The 21,331-nt window shown below is 45.6% G+C and overlaps 1 pseudogene; it reads right to left on the reverse strand.

Annotated features, from left to right (window-relative positions):
• LOC112258022 overlaps window positions 1-21,331 on the reverse strand; it is a 95,704-nt pseudogene that overhangs the window by 37,317 nt on the left and 37,056 nt on the right.

Here is a 21,331-nt window from a genome sequence, read left to right on the forward strand (position 1 = left end):
GAGGGGCAGCCCGGGACTGAGGGGCAGCCCGGGACTGAGGGGCAGCCCGGGACTGAGGGGAAGCCCGGGACTGAGGGGAAGCCCGGGACTGAGGGGAAGCCCAGTACTGAGGGGAAGCCCAGTACTGAGATGAAGCCCAGTACTGAGATGAAGCTCAGGCAGGTAGTTGGCTCCGGCAGATCCTGGCTGGCTGGCGGATCTGGAAGAGTCTGGTTGACTGGCAGATCTGGAAGATCATGGCTGACTGGCAGATCTGGAAGAATCTGGTTGACTGGCAGATCTGGAAGAATCTGGTTGACTGGCAGATCTGGAAGATCATGGCTGACTGGCGGATCTAGCTGCTCTGGCTGCTCCATGCAGACTGGCAGCTCTGGCTGCTCCATGCAGACTGGCAGCTTTGGCTGCTCCATGCAGACTGGCAGCTCTATGCAGACTGACAGCTCTGGCTGCTCCATGGAAACTGGCAGCTCTGGCTGCTCCATGCAGACTGGCAGCTCTATGCAGATTGACAGCTCAGGCTGCTCCATGCAGACTGACAGCTTTGGCTGCTCCATACAGACTGGCAGCTCTATGCAGACTCACAGCTCTGGCTGCTCCATGCAACCTGGCAGCTCTGGCTGCTCCATGCAGACTGACAGCTCAGGCTGCTCCATGCAGACTGACAGCTCAGGCTGCTCCATGCAGACTGACAGCTCAGGCTGCTCCATGCAGTCTGGCAGCTCTGGCTGCTCCATGAAGTCTGACAGCTCAGGCTGCTCCATGCAGGTTGGCAGCTCTGGCTGCTCTATGCAGACTGACAGCTCTGGCTGCGTTGAACAGGCAGGAGGCTCCAGCAGCGCTGTAGAGGAGGAAGGCTCTGGAAGCGCTGAACAGGCAGGAGACTCCGACAGCGCCGGAGAGGAGGAAAACGCTGGCTGCGCTGAACAGGCGGAAGGCTCCGACAGCGCTAGAGAGAAGGATGGCTCTGGCTGTGCTGAACAGGCGGGAGGCTCCGGCAGCGCTAGAGGGAAGGAAGGCTCTGGCTGTGCTGAACAGGCGGGAGGCTCCGGCAGCGCTAGAGGAAAGGAAGGCTCTGGCTGTGCTGAACAGGCGAGGCGCACTGAAGGCCTGGTGCGTGGTGCTGGAACTGGTGGTACTGGATCGAGAACACGCACAGGAAGCCTGGTGCGGGGAGCTGCTACCGGAGGACTGGTGTGTGGAGGTGGCTCTGGATAGACCGGACCGTGCAGGCGCACTGGAGCTCTTGAGCACCAAGCCTGCCCAACTTTACCTGGCTCGATGCCCACTCTAGCCCGGCCAATACGAAGAGCTGGTATGTACCGCACCGGGCTATGCACCGCACTGGAGACACCGTGCGCTCCATAGCATAACACGGTGCCTGCCCGGTCTCTCTAGCCCCCGGTAAGCACAGGGAGTTTGCGCAGGTCTCCTACCTGGCATCGCCATACTCCCTGTGAGCCCCCCCCCAATACATTTTTGGAGGTGACTCTCAGGCTTCCATCCGCATCGCCGTGCTGCCTCTTCATACCAGTGCCTCTCCGCTCTCGCCGCCTCTAGTTCTTCTTTGGAGCGTCGATATTCACCAGGCTGCGCCCATGGTCCTTTTCCGTCCAATATCTCTTCCCAAGTCCAGAAGTCCTTTGATCGCTGCTCCTCACGATTAACAGGGAGAGTTGGCTCAGGTCTGACTCCTGACTCTGCCACTCTCTCCCTGAGCCCCCCCCCAATACATTTTTGGGGCTGCTTTTCGGGCTTCCTTGCCAACCGTATTCCCTCGTATCGTCGGCTCTTATCTCCGGCTGCCTCTGCTCTCCTAAGTGCCTCCACCTGTTCCCATGGGAGGCGATCTCTTCCGGCCAGTATCTCCTCCCAAGTGTAACAACCTTTGCCATCCAACACGTCTTCCCATGTCCATTCCTCCTTTTGCTTTTCCTGCTGTCGCTGCCTGTTACCACGCTGCTTGGTCCGTGTGTGGTGGGTGATTCTGTTACGGCTTTCTTCCGTCGAAGGAGAGTCGGACCAAAATGCAGCGTGGTTAGTTCGATACATGTTTAATGAATGAAAATACGAACAAATACAAAAACAACAAACGGAAAATGTGAAAACCTAATACAGCCTGTCTGGTGAATACAAACACACTGAGACAGGAACAATAACCCACAAAATACACAGTGAAACCCAGGCTACCTAAATATGGTTCCCAATCAGAGACAACGAGAATCACCTGACTCTGATTGAGAACCGCCTCAGGCAGCCAAGCCTATGCTAGACACACCCCTAATCAGCCACAATCCCAATGCCTACAAAAAACCCAATACGACAACACAATAAACCCATGTCACACCCTGGCCTGAACAAATAATTAAAGAAAACACAAAATACTAAGACCAAGGCGTGACACTACCTCAAATTTGGAAATATATATATATTTTTTATCCTGAACAACAATTTATTGGCAGGGCAATTCAAGCAAAACCAATATGCGGTAATAATGATTTGGGCCTATAGCCTACTTTACAAACATCATTGCTACAGTACTGTTTTTAATTGGTTAATGCTGCATTTGGCGTATGTTTTTAAGTCATTGTAAAAAAAAATCTGAGTTGTAGATCTCGACTTGCACTTTGACTCAAAGTGATTTTGACTCAAAAGGTTTGTGTCTAAAAATGATGCAGAAAAATTTATCCATGCTTTTGTCACTTCTAGGTTAGACTACTGCAATGCTCTACTTTCCGGCTACCCAGATAAAGCACTAAATAAACTTCAGTTAGTACTAAATACGGCTGCTCGAATTCTGACTAGAACCAAAAAATTTGATCATATTACTCCAGTGCTAGCCTCTCTACACTGGCTTCCTGTCAAAGCAAGGGCTGATTTCAAGGTTTTACTGCTAACCTACAAAGCATTACATGGGCTTGCTCCTACCTATCTCTCTGATTTGGTCCTGCCGTACATACCTACACATACGCTACGGTCACAAGACGCAGGCCTCCTAATTGTCCCTAGAATTTCTAAGCAAACAGCTGGAGGCAGGGCTTTCTCCTATAGAGCTCCATTTTTATGGAACGGTCTGCCTACCCATGTCAGAGACGCAAACTCGGTCTCAACCTTTAAGTCCTTACTGAAGACTTATCTCGTCAGTGGGTCATATGATTGAGTGTAGTCTGGCCCAGGAGTGGGAAGGTGAACGGAAAGGCTCTGGAGCAACGAACCGCCCTTGCTGTCTCTGCCTGGCCGGTTCCCCTCTTCCCACTGGGATTCTCTGCCTCTAACCCTATTACAGGGGCTGAGTCACTGGCTTACTGGGGCTCTCTCTTGCCGTCCCTGGAAGGGGTGCGTCACCTGAGTGGGTTGATTCACTGATGTGGTCATCCTGTCTGGGATGGCGCCCCCGCTTGGGTTGTGCCATGGCGGAGTTCTTTGTGGGCTATACTCAGCCTTGTCTCAGGATGGTAAGTTGGTGGTTGAAGATATCCCTCTAGTGGTGTGGGGGCTGTGCTTTGGCAAAGTGGGTGGGGTTATATCCTTCCTGTTTGGCCCTGTCTGGGGTGTCCTTGGATGGGGCCACAGTGTCTCCTGACCCCTCCTGTCTCAGCCTCCAGTATTTATGCTGCAGTAGTTAATGTGTCGGGGGGCTAGGGTCAGTTTGTTATATCTGGAGTACCTCTCCTGTCCTATTCGGTGTCCTGTGTGAATCTAAGTGTGCGTTCTCTAATTCTCTCTTTCTCTCTCTCTCTCTCTCTCTCTCTCTCTCTCTCTCTCTCTCGGAGGACCTGAGCCCTAGGACCATGCCCCAGGACTACCTGACATGATGACTCCTTGCTGTCCCCAGTCCACCTGGCCGTGCTGCTGCTCCATTTTCAACTGTTCTGCCTTATTATTATACGACCATGCTGGTCATTTATGAACATTTGAACATCTTGGCCATGTTCTGTTATAATCTCCACCCGGCACAGCCAGAAGAGGACTGGCCACCCCACATAGCCTGGTTCCTCTCTAGGTTTCTTTCTAGGTTTTGGCCTTTCTAGGGAGTTTTTCCTAGCCACCGTGCTTCTACACCTGCATTGCTTGCTGTTTGGGGTTTTAGGCTGGGTTTCTGTACAGCACTTTGAGATATCAGCTGATGTACGAAGGGCTATATAAATAAATTTGATTTGATTTGAACATACAGAAACAAAACAAACTACTGTAGGCAAGAGATTTGTTGTAGGCAGAAAGCATCAGAGTAGGATTCTATTGTATTGGCACGCACTACTCAGCACGTACTCTATACAGACCAGTGCGGCATAAACAATCAGAGCTGCAGTAGGCCAATATGCACATTTTGTTCATATACTTTGTTAGTTAGTGAGTTATTAGCCCAGTTATAGATCATTTGTAGTCAGAAATAGGGGAGTAATTGCTTCCTACAAGAGCACAAAACGTGTACATTTCTAGACATCTTTGAAAAGCAAGTCAGATATAGATCTTTTTTTTCTTAAAGGTGGCAGTGTTGTATTTTGAGACAGACTTGAATAAGCTAAGTAGCCAATAGGCAGAGAGTAGCACAATTTGTCTGATTCTGTGTAATAATGGTATGGGAATAATAATGCATTTTATTTTGCAAAGTGGTTTCTTGCATCAAATAACCCAACAGCGGAGTGGGTCGAGAGTTTAAAGTGCCTTGGTGTCCACATCACCAACAAACTATCATGGTCCAAACACACCAACAGTCGTGAAGAGGGCACGACAACACAGTTTCCCCCTCAGCAGACTGAAAAGATTTGGCATGGGTCCCCATATCCTCAAAAAGTTCTACAACTGCACCATTGAGAGCATCCTGACCTGTTGCATCACCGCCTGGTATGGCAACTACTCGGCATCCGACCGTAAGACGCTACAGAGGGTAGTGCGTATGGCCCAGTACATCACTTGGGCCAATCTTCCTGCCATCCAGGACCTACATACTAGGCGGTATTAAAGGAAAGCTCAAAACATGTTAAAAGATCGCAGTCACCCAAGTCATATACTGTTCTCTCTGCTACCGAACAGCAAGCGGTACCGGAGTGCCAAGTCTAGGTCCAAAAGGCTTCTTAACAGCTTCTACCACCAAGCCATAAGACTGCTAATCACTCTACCCCTACCTGCATGTACAAATTATCTTGACTAACCTGTACCCCCGCACATTGACTCGGTACCGGTACCCCCCATATATAGCCTCGTTACTGTTATTTTATTGTGTTACTTTTATCTTATTTTTTACTTTAGTTTATTTAAGAAATATTTTCTCAACTCTATTTCTTGAACTGCATTGTTGGTTAAGGACTTGTAAGTAAGCATTTCATGGTAAGGTCTACACCTGTATTCGGTGCATGTGACGAATAACATTTGATTGGAACATCATTTTCAGTTACCTCCTTGTCTGAAGGACAAGTGGATAAACAGGTTAATGTCAAGCCCTGTGTTCAATACAGGCCTCATGGAATGTAGGCCTATATTGAAAATCACACTTTGGATGCTACTGTAGGCTGAATGATAGAACAGCTATTTCCATGTTAAAATTTAATGGGCTGCATTTTCTCCATTGTTTCTGATGGAAGGCCACTCTGGTAGGCCTGCAGTATGATCAAATAGCCACCGTAGTCTACTTGACCACTGTTAAAACTGTAACTTAAAGCGAGTACAACCTTAGTGTTCACAGTAAACGCGCGCTGGAAGTTGCACAGACTTTTCACAACATTCAAATTTGGGCAAAAAAAATAAATCAAACACCTTTTTGCACACCTCCCCCGACTCCTCAACCCCACATTCTCTCACGTCCTCCCTTTCATCCCTTCTCTACCCACCCCACCCCACTCTCTCAACTTCTCACTCATTTATCTCCCCTTTACCCCCTCCCCCACTCTTCCCACCCACATTCTATCCCCTGTCTCAACTATGTTTAGGAGAGGGGAAGCTGATCCTGAATCTGTACCTAGGGGAGGCTTCACTTCGGAGCTCACCCTCACCTCTCCCTCCACAGTCTGGAGCTCCTGCAGCTCTCTCTTGTAGGTCCTCTTGCTCAGCGTCTCGTAGATCTTGGTCATGACGGGGATCTTCTCTGAGCCGTCACTGATGGCGGTGTGGTACTTCGGTTCAGGCAGGTCCCCCATGAACCTCAGCACCGTGATCCACACCGCCAGGGCTGCCTGGGGGATGGGGGGATTGGGATTGGTTTTCAAGAGATTGTTTGGCCAAATTGCTCAATTATAGTGCATTCAGAAAGTATTTAGACCCCTTCCCTTTTTACACATTTTGTTACATTACAGCCTTATTCTAAAATTGATTAAATTAATGTTTTTGCTCATCACTCTACACAAAATACCCTATAATAACAAAGAGAAAACAGTTTCTGACATTTATGATAAATGTTGATATTTTTTAAACAGAAATATTTTTAAGTATTAAGTATTCAGACACTTTGCTATGAAACTAGCATTTTAGTTCAGGTGCATCCTGTTTCCATTGATCATCCTTGAGATGTTTCTACAAATTGATTGGAGTCCACCTGTGGTAAATTCAATTGATTGGACGTGATTTGGAAAGGCACACATCTGTCTATACAAGGTACCACAGTTGACAGTGTATGTCAGAGAAAAAAACAAGCCATGAGGTCGAATGAATTGTCCGTAGAGCTCAGAGACAGGATTGCGTCTAGGCTCAGATCTTGGGAAGGGTACCAAAACATTTCTGCAACATCGAAGGTCCCCAAGAACACAGTGGCCTCCATATTTCTTAAATGGAAGAAGAACCGTAGGAGAAGGACCTTGGTCAGGGAGGTGACCAAGAACCCGATGGTCACTCTGACAGAGCTCCAGAGTTCATCTGTGGAGATGGGAGAACCTTCCAGAAGGACAACCATCTTTGCAGCACTCCACCAATCAGGCCTTCATGATAGGGTGGTCAGAAGGAAGCCAATCCTCAGTAAAAGGCACATGACAGCCTGCTTAGAGTTTGCCAAAAGGTACCTAGAGACTCTCTGGTCTGATGAAACCAAGATTGAACTCTGGCCTGAATGCCAAGAGTCACATCAGGAGGAAACCTGGCACCATCCCTACGGTGAAGCGATGGTGGTGGCAGCATTATGCTGTGGGGATGTTTTTCAGCTGCAGGGACTGGGAGACTAGTCAGGATCGAGGGAAAGATGAACGAAGCAAAGTACAGAGAGATCCTTGATGAAAACCTGCTCCAAAGCGCTCAGGATCACAGACTGGAGGGAAGGATTACCTTCCAACAAAACAACGACTCTAAGCACACAGCCAAGACAATGCAGGAGTGGCATCTGGACAAGTCTCTTATTGTCCTTGAGTGGCCCAGCCAGAGCTCGGACTTGAACCTTATCGAACATCTGTAAAGAGACCTGAAAATAACTGTGCAGCTACGCTCCCCATCCAACCTGACAGAAAGGATCTGTTGAGAAGAATGGGAGAAATTCTCCAAAAGCAAGTGTGCCAAGCTTGCAGCGTTATACCCAAGAAGACTTGAGGCTGTAATCGCTGCCAAAGATGCTTTAACAAAGTACTGAGTAAAGGGTCTGAATACTTATACTCATTTTTTATTTTTGTATATATATTTGCAAAAAATTCTAAAAACCTCTTGCTTGTTTGTAGGTGACCAAATACTTATTTTCCACCATAATTTGCAAATAATTTAATTAAAAATCCCACAATGTGATTTTCTGGATTTTTTTCTCTCCATTTTGTCTGTCATAGTTGAAGTGTACCTATGATGAAAATTACAGGCCTCTCTCATCTTTTTAAGTGGGAGAACTTGCACAATTGGTGGCTGACTAAATACTTTTTTGCCCCACTGTACATATATGTATATATATATTACACACATATATATATAATATATATACATACATATATATATTATACACATACACACATATATATAAAAAGATTAGCACAAATTAAATAACTAAAATATAGTCATTGCATAAGTACAGTATTTTGCTCCCTGAGTCAATACATACTAGTAACAACTTTGGCATCGATTACAGCTGTTGAGTCTTCTTGGGTAAGTCTATAAGAACTTTGCACACCTGCATTGTGCAATATTTGCCCATTATTATTTTCAAAATTCTTCAAGCTCTGTCAGATGTTGGTGATCATGGATAGATAGCAATTTTCAAGTCTTGCTATCAAATATTTGTATTCTGTATATTTGTTTTTTTTGTTTTCACTCCGTTAGGTCATTATTGTGGAGACACTAAAATGTTGTTGATCCGTCCTCAGTTTTCTCCCATTACAGCCATTGAACTCTGTAGCCATTTTTAAATCACCAATGGCCATCCCTGAGCAGTTTCATTCCTGTTCTACAGCTCAATTCATCTTTGATGTGTATTGGTAGTTCAATACAGGGGTTCCCAAACTTTTCCCACTCGGGCCCTCCTTCCAGCATTGGGGAACAAGAGGTCTGAATAATTTTGTAAGGCACTGTCTGCATTGGTTTCCTGACCCAGTAAGCAGTATTTGGACAGACAGCCATCTTTGGTTTGGTTTAACTGGCTACAGTCACCAAATGTTACCTTTAGTATGTTTGCCCCCCCTCCTCCACCCACAAAAGTTCAGTTAGGTATTAGCATGTTCTTAATTTCGTGCCCGAATGATCTGAAATTGATTGTGTGTGTGGGGGGGTAGCCTTAGTGGGGTTAAGGTAATATTCAGTTAGACACTCATGACTCAGGGCTCATTTGCAAAGCTGTAGGACCACAATGGCGAACACACACGATTGGTAAAAGGTCAAAAATCAGAGGTCAACTCACCAGCTGGTCACCCTCATCCTCATGGAAGAGCAGAGGCTGCTTGAGCGGTCGCCGCACGTATTTGTGTGTGGTGGTGCCCTGGAAGTACATGGTGGCGAACTTGGAGAACTTGTACTCCGACAGGTCCTCTTCCTCGTCGTCAGGCAGAGGGAGAGCTTCGTCTAAGTCCTCCTCCTCCTCGGCCCGCAGAGCCACTTCCAGGTCCTACAACACCCATGTAAACAGACACAGAGACACAGAGACATGCAAAGAGGCACAGGTGCGCACACACACACACACACAGGCACACCAGTGGCATAGTGCAGTTTTACACTGATACCATTTTTTGAGGTCTGAGAAAGGGATCTTGTTTTGCCATGGGGGAGAGAAATTTACATTTTATAGCTAATCTCATGTTATTTTACATATTGTGCCGTGAGGTGGAGAGAAAATGTTGCTGTTTTAGAGCTCAGGGACCAGATGTGTGTGTCTCATCTTGTCTCATCTTTCCAGAATGGAAAGATGAGACAATCTCAACATTTTCCACAAAAATATGGACAACATTTTAAATATATATTTTGATAGACCAAAGTATCAGCCTCCTAATTATATATTTTTTTAATTGTAAAGTGCAACTAACTGGATTTATGTCAACTCTGCCAGACATCATAAGGCATTTCATTTTTACAATTATTATCCAACAAGTGTTTAAAGGCCTTTGCTGTTTAATTTGAACAAATCTGTAATACAAATCTCAAAACTTATTTTTGTTTTGGTTTATAGCACTATTAAGAGCTCCAGCATTTTTTTCTAGATTTGTTTCTAGAAATACTTCCATTGTTTAAACATATGTTGCTGAACAGAGGTCTTGTGGTACTACATGTAATGAGGACATGAATAAGGGTGTATTTTTATTTTTATTTTTTGACACCCCTTTTTCTCCCCAATTTCGTGGTGTCCAATTGTTGTAGTAGCTACTATCTTGTCTCATCGCTACAACTCCCGTACGGGCTCGGGAGAGACAAAGGTTGAAAGTCATGCGTCCTCCGATACACAACCCAACCTAGCCGCACTGCTTCTTAACGCAGTGCGCATCCAACCCGGAATCCAGCCGCACCAATGTGCCGGAGGAAACACTGTGTACCTGGCACCCTTGGCTAGCGCGCACTGCGCCCGGGCCCGCAACAAGAGTCGCTGGTGCGCGATGAGACAAGGACATCCCTACCGACCAAGCCCTCCCTAACCCGGACGACGCTAGGCCAATAGTGATAAGGGTGTAGTTGACCCTGATGAGAGCTGTTTGGGGGAGAGGGGTCCTTGTGGAGGCTGCGGGTGTGTGTGCCAGTGAGCCAGTGAGGCACACATGGAGGCAGGGATACAAGCAGGTGCATCCCCCAACCCACCCACGCACACAGACAGACATATACATCAAGGCACACAGACACACACATCCTACATCTAAACCCATACCCCTTACATCTATACCCCTACCCCTTGCACATACTCCACTGTACCTACACAGACAGTATCTACTGCCCTACTCCCCACCACCGCCCCTAACCCCCCATCTCACCTCGAAGCCGGCCGGCCCCTGTCCCTCCAAGTTGGGCAGTGCCCCTGTGTTCCCCAGGAAGCCAAACATCTGGTCCACCATGTCTGAGTGGTCCACCGGCTGCTGCCTTTCCCGCTCCACCTGTTGGGTTGAGGTTGAGTTATAGGCACAGAGTAAAAACAAAGGACAACATCAAACATATACAGTGGGGCAAAAAAGTATTTAGTCAGCCACCAATTGTGCAAGTTATCCCACTTAAAAAGATGAGAGAGGCCTGTAATTTTCATCATAGGTACACGTCAACTATGACAGACAAAATTATTTAAAAAAAAATTTAAATCACATTGTAGGATTTTTAATGAATTTATTTGCAAATTATGGTGGAAAATAAGTATTTGGTCACCTACAAACAAGCAAGATTTCTGGCTCTCACAGACCTGTAGCTTCATCTTTAAGAGGCTCCTCTGTCCTCCACTCGTTACCTGTATTAATGGCACCTGTTTGAACTTGTTATCAGTATAAAAGACACCTGTCCACAACCTCAAGCAGTCACACTCCAAACTCCACTATGGCCAAGACCAAAGAGCTGTCAAAAGGACACCAGAAACAAAATTGTAGACCTGCACCAGGCTGGGAAGACTGAATCTGCAATAGGTAAGCAGCTTGGTTTGAAGAAATCAACTGTGGGAGCAATTATTAGGAAATGGAAGACATACAAGACCACTGATAATCTCCCTCGATCTGGGGCTCCAAGCAAAATCTCACCCTGTGGGGTCAAAATGATCACAAGAATGGTGAGCAAAAATCTCAGAACCACACGGGGGGACCTAGTGAATGACCTGCAGAGAGCTGGGACCAAAGTAACAAAGCCTACCATCAGTAGTAACACACTACGCCGCCAGGGACTCAAATCCTGCAGTGCCAGATGTGTCCCCCTGCTTAAGCCAGTACATGTCCAGGCCCGTCTGAAGTTTGCTAGAGAGCATTTGGATGATCCAGAAGAAGATTGGGAGAATGTCTTATGGTCAGATGAAACCAAAATATAACTTTTTGGTAAAAACTCAACTCGTCGTGTTTGGAGGACAAAGAATGCTAAGTTGCATCCAAAGAACACCATACCTACTGTGAAGCACGGGGGTGGAAACATCATGCTTTGGGGCTGTTTTTCTGCAAAGGGACCAGGACGACTGATCCGTGTAAAGGAAAGAATGAATGGGGCCATGTATCGTGAGATTTTGAGTGTAAACCTCCTTCCATCAGCAAGGGCATTGAAGATGAAACGTGGCTGGGTCTTTCAGCATGACAATGATCCCAAACACACCACCCGGGCAACGAAGGAGTGGCTTCGTAAGAAGCATTTCAAGGTCCTGGAGAGGCCTAGCCAGTCTCCAGATCTCAACACCATAGAAAATCTTTGGAGGGAGTTGAAAGTCCGTGTTGCCCAGCAACAGCCCCAAAACATCACTGCTCTAGAAGAGATCTGCATGGAGGAATGGGCCAAAATACCAGCAACAGTGTGTGAAAACCTTGTGAAGACTTACAGAAAACATTTGACCTCTGTCATTGCCAACAAAGAGTATATAACAAAGTATTGAGATAAACTTTTGTTATTGACCAAATACTTATTTTCCACCATAATTTGCAAATAAACTCATTAAAAATCCTACAATGTGATTTTCAGGAATTTTCTTTCTCATTTTGTCTGTCATATTTGAAGTGTACCTATGATGAAAATTACAGGCCTCTCTCATATTTTTAAGTGGGAGAACTTGCACAATTGGTGGCTGACTAAATACTTTTTTGCCCCACTGTAACACAGGGTACTCTATGTGTAGCTTGGACAGCATGAACCGATCTGTGACTGACTATTGCATATGCAGGTGAGGAAGAGATTACCAAAATGGGTAATACATTGATCATGTCAATAATAAAAACGTAAGTCAACAGAGTACGATATGAAAGTTTACCAGATAAACTAAAGACAAGATATTGGGTAGTAGTAATATTGAAAAGGTTAATTAACATCTCTGGGATATGTTGGACGCTAGCGTCCCACCTCACCAACAGCCAGTGAAATTGCAGGGCGCCAAATCCAAAACAACAGAAATACCATAATTAAAATTCCTCAAAAATATAAGTATTTTACACCATTCTAAAGATAAACTTACCGGACAATTCCTTTGTCTTTGGAAATGCAATGGAACGCAGCTAACTCTCACGGGTGCGCGCGAGACAGAGCTCATGGCACTCTGCCAGACACCTGGTTGAAACAGCTCTCATTCTTCCCCCCTTCACAATAGAAGCCTCAAACAAGGTTCTAAAGACTGTTGACATTTAGTGGAAGCCTTAGGGAGTGCAACATGACCCCATATGCAATGACTTGAAAACTACAAGCCTCAGATTTCCCACTTCCTGGTTGGATTTTTTCTCAGGTTTTTGCCTGCCATATGAGTTCTGTTATACTCATAGACATCCTTCAAACAGTTTTAGAAACTTCAGAGTGTCCTCTATCCAAATCTACTAATTAAATGCATATTCTAGCTTTTGAGCCTGAGTAGCAGGCAGTTTACTCTAGGCATCTTATTATTCAAACTACTCAATACTGCCCCCCAGTCCCAAAGAAGTTAATAGGCTATTTTAGCTTGTGAGCGCTACTTCTGGTTGAAATCTTTCAAAACCTCCACATAACCTCTTTATGGAACAAATCATAACTTACATTTAAGTCAAATTTGTGACTTAACATCAATTCATGACTAAGTGAAAATTTGACAAAAGTGGAAGTTAAGATTTGCCCCTAAGTAAACCATTAGGTGCTTCAGGAACCTGTTCCACCATCTCCTTCTTTCGTCGTGCCTCCTCCCGTGCCTCCATCTCCCTCTCCTCCTCCTGACGGGTCAGCTCGGCCAGGCGCTCCTTGTGACTCCTCTCGGCCTCGGCCCGCGCTCGTCGCACCGTCATCTGGTTCCTCAGGCGCTCCTCCTCGACCAGACGCTGGCCTTCTGCCTTTTGGCGCCGCCGGTGCTACGAAATGAGGGAGAGAGTTGTTTAATTACTTACAAATTCTCATAAAAGTTCTTAAATGTTACTAGAAGCTGGTAAGACGAGGGGTGGAGATGTGTGTCTTTTTCGCAATAACAGCTGGTGCACGATGTCTAATATTAAAGAAGTCTCAAGGTATTGCTCACCTGAGCGAGAGTACCTTATGATAAGCTGTAGACCACACTATCTACCTAGAGAATTCTCATCTATATTATCCGTAGCCGTCTATTTACCACCACAAACCGATGCTGGCACTAACGCCACACTCAACCAACTATATAAGGCCATAAGCAAACAAGAAAAGGCTTATCCAGAAGCGGCACTCCTAGTGGCCGGGGACTTTAATGCAGGTATACTTAAATAAGTTTTACCAAATTTTTTTTTTGTCACATGTGCAACCAGAGGGGAAAAAAAACTCTAGACCACCTTTACTCCACACACAGAGATGTATACAAAGCTCTCCTCCGCCCTCCATTTGGCAAATCTGACCATAATTCTATTCTCCTGATTCCTGCTTATAATCAAAAACTAAAGCAGGAAGTACCAGAGACTCGCTCAATACGGAAGTGGTCAGATGACGCGGATGCTACGCTACAGAACTGTTTTGCTAGCACAAACTGGAATATGTTCCGGGATTCATCCAATGGCATTGAGGAGAATAGTCATCAGCTTCATCAATAAGTGCATCGACGATGTCGCCTCCCCAGTGACTGTATGTACATATCCAAACCAGAAGCCATGGATTACATGCAACATCCACATCGAGCTAAAGGCTAGAACTGTCGCTTTCAGGGAGCGGGACACTAATCCGGATGCTTAGAAGAAATCCCGCTATGCCCTCAGACGAACCATCAAACAAGCAAAGCGTCAATACATGATTAAGATTGAATCCTACTACACCGGCTCTGACGCCCGTCGGATGGGGCAGGGCTTGAAAACTATTACGGACTACAAAGGGAAACCCAGACGCGAGCTGCCCAGTGACGCGAGCCTACCAGACGAGCGAAATGCCTTTTATGCTCGCTTCGAGGCAAGCAACACCGAAGCATGCACGAGAGCACCAGCTGTTCTGGGTGACTGTGTGGTAACGCTCTCAGTAGCCGATGTGGGCAAGACCTTTAAACAGGTCAACATTCTTAAAGCTGCAGGGCCAGACGGATTGCATACCACCCCAAAAGATCCACAGATGACGCAATCTCAATCGCACTCCACAATGCCCTTTCCCATCTGGAAAAAAGGAACACCTATGTGAGAATGTTGTTCATTGACTACAGCTCCGCGTTCAACACCATAGTGCCCACGAAGTGCATCACTAAGCAAAGGACCCCGGGACTAAACACCTCCCTCCGCAACTGGATCCTGAACTTCCTGACGGGTCACCCCCAGGTGTTAAGGGTAGGCAACAACACGTCTGCCACGCTGATCTTCAACACTGGGGCCCCTCATGGGTTTGTACTTAGTCCCTTCCTGTACTCCCTGTTCACCCACGACTGCGTGGCCAAACACGACTCCAACACCATCATTAAGTTTGCTGACGACATAACAGTTGTTGGTCTGATCACCGACAACGATGAGACAGCCTAAAGAGAGGAGGTCAGAGAACTGGCAGTCTGGTGCCAGGACAACAACCTCTCCCTCAATGTGAGCAAGACAAAGGAGCTGATCGTGGACTACAGGAAAGAGGTGGCCGAACAGGCCAACATCGACAGGGTTGTAGTGCAGCGGGTCGAGAGTTTCAAGTTCCTTGGTGTCCACATCACCAGCAAACCATCATGGTCCAAACAAACCAAGACGCTTGTGAAGAGGGCACGACAAAACCCCTCAGGAGACTGAAAACATTTGGCATGGGTCCCCAGATCTTCAGAATGTTATACAGCTGCACCATTGAGAGCATCCTGACCTGTTGCATCACCGCCTGCTATGGCAACTGCTCAGCATCTGACCGTAAGGTCCTGCAGAGGGTAGTGTGTACGGCCCAGTACATCACGTGGGCCAAGCTTCCTGCCATCCAGTACCTATATAATAGGCGGAAAGCCCATAAAATTGTCAGAGACTCCAGTCACTCAAGTCATAGACTGTTTTCTCTGCTACCGCACGGCAAGCGGCACCGGGGTGCCAAGTCTAGGACCAAAAGGCTCCTTAACTGCTTCTACCCCCAAGCCATAAGACTGCTGAACAATTAATCAAATGGCCAATGGACTATTTACATTGACACCCCCCCATTTGTTTTGTACACTGCTGCTACTTACTGTTTATTTGTGCACAGTCACTTCACCCCTACCTACATGTACAAATAACTTCAACTAACCTGTATCCCCGCACACTGACTCTGTACCGGTACCCCCTGTTTATAGCCTCGTTATTGTTATGTTAATTTTTATTATTTTTTACTTTAGTTTATTTGGTAATATTTTCTTAACTCTTCTTGAACTGCACTGTTGGATAAAGTTTGATTTGATCAGATTTAAATGGCCTTACTTTAGCCCTGTTGCCTTGCTTTGTGTCTATCTCTGTGTGTATGCATATGCCTATAAGTAGTGTAGCATCTTACCTCTGCCCTGAGTCTCTGGGTAACCCTCCGTGCGATCATGCCCCGGGTGTATGCCTGGATGGTGATCACCGCATGCAGCTGCCTCCAAAAAGACCGCCTCACCATGAAACCACGGCAACGGGCCTGTATTTGAGTGACGCAAGTCCTGGCCAATTGGTAGGTGACAAAGAGTTTTCTTGATCTATAGAGGGCTTGTAGGCGCAGGAAGCCAACCCTCATCTGGAGAGGAGACACCAACAGAACTCTCAAACACCAATATAACATTCTAACAAAATAACTACACCAATATAACACAACTATAACGTTATAGCAACATAACTACAACCCATAATTCAATAACTGTGGGACGGTCTTTTAAGGTGTGTTCATTAAGGGACTAAACGTCATTCCTGCCCAGGGATATGTCCAAGTGAACCATCCAGGAAATGGACAGTTGTGAAATGTCAGTAATCATGGATATAGAAGAACTCACCGCACTGTAGTCCTTCCTGCACCGATAGCCGCGCCACATCTTCTGAATGAGTGTCACTGACCTCCTCATTCTCAGGAAGTTAGTCCTGGAAAAGACACAGGGGGAGGGAGGGGTGGGGAGAGGTGCATATGGAAACATATTATATAATACTGAAGCTCTAAAACACAATATTTGTGAATTGAAATGTCCAGACAATTCAACGGTAGTATCTGAATTCGATCTATGAGGGATAAGTTAAACGTTGTCCCTAAGTACAATATGGATAAACAAAACAAAGATCGTAACTTAAAGAGGATCCTTCAAGGAATCCCCACCCCACCAACACTGCATGTCCCCTTTCCCCCCCTTCTCACCCTCCCTCGTGTCCCTCCTCTTTCCTCTCCCCCTTTCTCCATCCCTTCCAGCCTCACCCTCCCCTCTACTCCCTCCTTCCTCACCTCTCCTTCATTCCTCTAACAGCTTTTTGGATGAGGATGGCCTTGTCAGTGATGGTCTTGTCCCTGTCTATCTCCAGCTGCATGTCATGGTGGTCCTGAGAAGGAGAGGGAGAGCGGTGGGAGTGAAAGAGAGAGAAAGAGTGCACTTTATTTTATCGTAATATGTGTAACAATGTAGGTGAAAATATGATATGTGATTTGCAATCAATGTAATCTAGTCACCTTAAGAAAGATCTTGGTCTTCCCAATCTCCCAGTCGTCATCTCGTCCAAGAACAGCCTCCACTATCTTCTGACACGTCCCTCTCAGGTCATCCTATGAGAAAACACCAGGGAATGAATGACACCTAAATGAACTAATAGCCATCCTGAAGTAGAGTAACAGAACATAGTAATATAATCGAAAGTGACAGCAGGGTTGTGTTCATTAGGACAGAAAACAGATGTTCTAAAACGTTTTGTTACAGAAAACAAGCGTTTCTTATTGGAAAAGTCCAGGAGGCCCTTGTTTCATTCTGTTTTTTTTTTCTCTCGTTTAGTGCCTAATGGACAGGGCCCAGCTCTGCTAACCTGTCTGTTGGCAGGTTTGACTCCGGGCATGAGGACACGGTAGCGGTCTACGAACTCTCCGAAGGTGTATCTGATGGGGTAACCAGCGCGTCTGATACGAATGGTCTCCATCATCCCAGAGTACCTCAGCTGACGCACACACAGCTCCCTGTCAAACAGCTAGGTGGACAGACACACAGACAGATTAAAGGGAACAGCTGTAAGGGAATGGTAAACGAACATCGTGACACACACACAGGCACGCACGCAATCACACACACACACACAGGCATGTACACACACATGTACGCGCACACACACAGGCAAATACACCCCCACCCACACTCTTTTATACTAATGTCAGGTTGGACTCACCATGGGTTTCTTGAGCTCATTGGGTTTGATGCAGCGGACAAAGAAAGGCTGACATACATTGAGGGTTCTCATCAGCAGCTCCAGAGAAAGCTTGAACTGGCTACTCAGAGTAGGGGATCGCTTCCTGGTCTCCATACCCTGGCAACACACACACACAGAGAGCAATGTATTTGTAATTTTAACAACCTGACCCTGACACTTTGTTTGCTAATCTGAGGGATGGGGCTGGGAAAATTCAAACACTAGACCGAGCTATGGATGAAAGGATTGCCATGTATAAGTCATATTCTTCAAGAATCAATATGTATACCACAAATTGAATGACAATGACAATTGAACAACAGCACCCGCAAATTGGCTACCAGTGCGGCAAGTGCCACTGGTTGCTGGTAAGCTTTTTTGACTTGGACATACATTTTTTTCCAACACATGCTAACCTTTGTTTAACCAGCTAACAGCTGCTCTTAGCAGAAATGTGTTTGGAGTTACCTTTTTAATAGGCTATGCTAGAGATTACACTTCCTCTTCCAATTCTAATGTGGGGAGGTCAAAATAATGAAAAACTCTCTACCAAATGCATTCATTTTAAAAATGTTGATTTTATTTTTGAACCTTTATTTAACTAGGCGAGTCAGTTAAGAACAAATTATTATTCACAATGACGGCCTACCAAAAGGCAAAAGGACTCCTGTGGGGACGGGGACTTAAAAATGAAAAATATAGGACAAAACACACATCACGACAAGAGAGACACCACAACACTGCATAAAGAGACACCTAAGATGACAACATAGAATAGCAGCAACACGTGACAACACAGCATGGTAGCAACACCACATGACAACAACATAGTAGCAGCACAAAACATGGTACAAACATTATTGGGCACAGAAAACAGCACAAAGGCAAGAAGGTAGAGACAACAATACATCACGTGAAGCTGCCACACAACTATCAGTAAGAGTGTCCATCATTGAGTCTTTGACTGAAGAGATGTGTGTACTTTGGGGACCTTTAACAGAATGTGGCAGGCAGAACGGGTGTTGTATGTGGAGGATAAGGGCTGCAGTAGGTATCTCAGATAGGGGGAATGAGACCTAAGAGGGTTTTATAAATAAGCATCAACCAGTGGGTCTTGCGATGGGTATACAGAGATGACCAGTTTACAGATGTGTACAGAGTGCATTGATGTGTCCTATAACGAGCATCGGTGGCAAATCTGATGCCAGAATGGTAAAGAACATCTAGCCACTCTAGAGCACCCTTACCTACCAATCTATAAATTATATCTCCGTAATCTAGCATGGGTAGGATGGTCATCTGAATCAGGGTTAGTTTGGCAGCTGGGGTGAAAGAGGAGCGATTACGATAGAGGAAACCAAGTCTAGATTTAACCTTAGCCTGCAGCTTTGATATGTGTTGAGAGAAGGACAGTACACCCTCTAGCCATACTCCCAAGTACTTGTATGAGGTGACTTCCTCAAGCTCCAAACCCTCAGAGGGGCATTCTTCTTACCAAACCACATGACCTTTGTTTTGGAGGTGTTCAGAAGAAGGTTAAGGGCAGAGAAAGCTTGTTGGACACTAAGAAAGCTTTATTGTAGAGCATTTAACAGAAAATAAAGGGAGGAGCCAGCTGACTATAAGACTATCATCTGTATATAAATGGATGAGAGAGATTCCTACTGCCTGAGCTATGTTTTTGATGTAAATTGAGAAGCGCGTGTGGCCTAGGATCAAGCCCTGGGGTAATCCCTTGGTTACAGGCAGTGGCTAAGACAGCAGATGTTCTGACTTTATACACTGCACTCTTTGAGAGAGGTAGTTAGCAAACCAGGCCAAAGACCCCTCAGAGACACAAGAATGGAATGGTCTACCGTATCAAAAGCTTTGGCCAAGTCAATAAGAACAGCAGCTAAACATTGCTTAGCATCAAGGGCAATGGTGACATCATTTAGGACCTTTAAGGTTGCAGTGACATATCCATAACCTGAGCAGAAACCAGATTTCATACCAGAGAGAGAGAGAATACTATAGACATCAAGAAAGCCAGTCAGTTGATCATTTATTTGTTTTTCCAACACTTGATAAACAGGGCAAAATAGAAATTGGCCTATAACAGTTAAGATCAGCTTGATCTTCCCCTTTATATAAAGAATCCACAGTGGCTGCCTTCCAAGCTATAGGAACCTCCCCAGATAGGAAAGACAGGTTAAAAAGGTCAGAGATAGGCTTGACGATGATAGGGGCTGCAACCTTAAAGAAGAAAGGATCTAAACCATCTGACCCAGATGTTTTTGGGGTCAAATTTAAGGAGCTCCTTTAGCACCTCTGACTCAGTGACTGCCTGAAGGGAGAGGTGAAAAAGAGGGAGGAGCATCGGGACTAGTCGCATTAGAAGGGGTGGGAGATGAGGAAATGTTGGACGGACATCGACTTCCGGATAGCTTGAGTGCACTCCTTTCTCATTTTGCCTGAATGAGGGCCAGTCAGTCTGAGTATGCATGCGCCGAGCTTTTCGCAAAATGGGATTCTTGAGGTGGAGTAACTCTGCCAGATCACGGTCGAACCAGGGACTGAACCTGTTTTTTAATTCTCATTTTCTTAATGGGGGCGTTTTTGTTAACAATACCACTGAAAATATTTTTAAAAAGAAGGTCCAAGCTGATTCTATACCATTTTACAGGGGTCAGTTCATGAAGGACGGCTTGATCTCATTGCCATTATCTGATAAGACAAGACATGCACATTTAGTTTTTTGATAACATATGATGGGGGTCCCTGGGTTGCCGGGTTTAACTGGGACGGGGTCACTGGGCAAGAAAAGGTTGAAGACCCCTGGTGTAAACTCTAAACACAACTCTAAATCACAGTATTTCTCAAATAGTGGGTTCGGACCTCCTGCTGGGTTGTGGCCAGTTCCTGCAAGGTCGCAGTGACAAATGACGTGGTCAGATTAAGAAAAACATATTTGAGAATCACTGTTTTAATATTAGTACCACTGGGGTGAAGACTGAAAAGAAAGAGGGACAGAAACAGGTTTGAGTTCCAGAGGATGGATGGATGGATGGATAGAGAAGAGTTTTGGGAGAAACACAAGATACACAAGGTGTGTTGGTAGCAGTGAGATCTGGGTTTACCCAGGGATGTGAATAAACTCTGGATGACTGACAGGGTGCGTAGCCATCTTGGTACTCCTCTTCCATAGCAAAAAAAAGTTTTTGGAAGCAATATACAGTGGGGAGACAAGTATTTGATAACCTGCAAAATCGGCAGTGTTTCCTACTTACAAAGCATGTAGAGGTCTGTCATTTTTATCATAGGTACACTTCAACTGTGAGAGGCGGAATCTAAAACAAAAATCCAGAAAATCACATTGTATGATTTTTAAGTAATTAATTTGCATTTTATTGCATGACATAAGTAATTGATACATCAGAAAAGCAGAACTTAATATTTGGTACAGAAACCTTTGTTTGCAATTACAGAGATCATACGTTTCCTGCTGCCAGGGCAACTAAGGAGTGGCTCCGTAAGAAGCATCTTAAGGTCCTGGAGTGGCCTAGCCAGTCTCCAGACCTGAACCCAAT

Source organism: Oncorhynchus tshawytscha, linkage group LG09 (genome assembly GCF_018296145.1).
Source record: "Oncorhynchus tshawytscha isolate Ot180627B linkage group LG09, Otsh_v2.0, whole genome shotgun sequence".
Taxonomy (NCBI): Eukaryota; Metazoa; Chordata; class Actinopteri; order Salmoniformes; family Salmonidae; genus Oncorhynchus; species Oncorhynchus tshawytscha.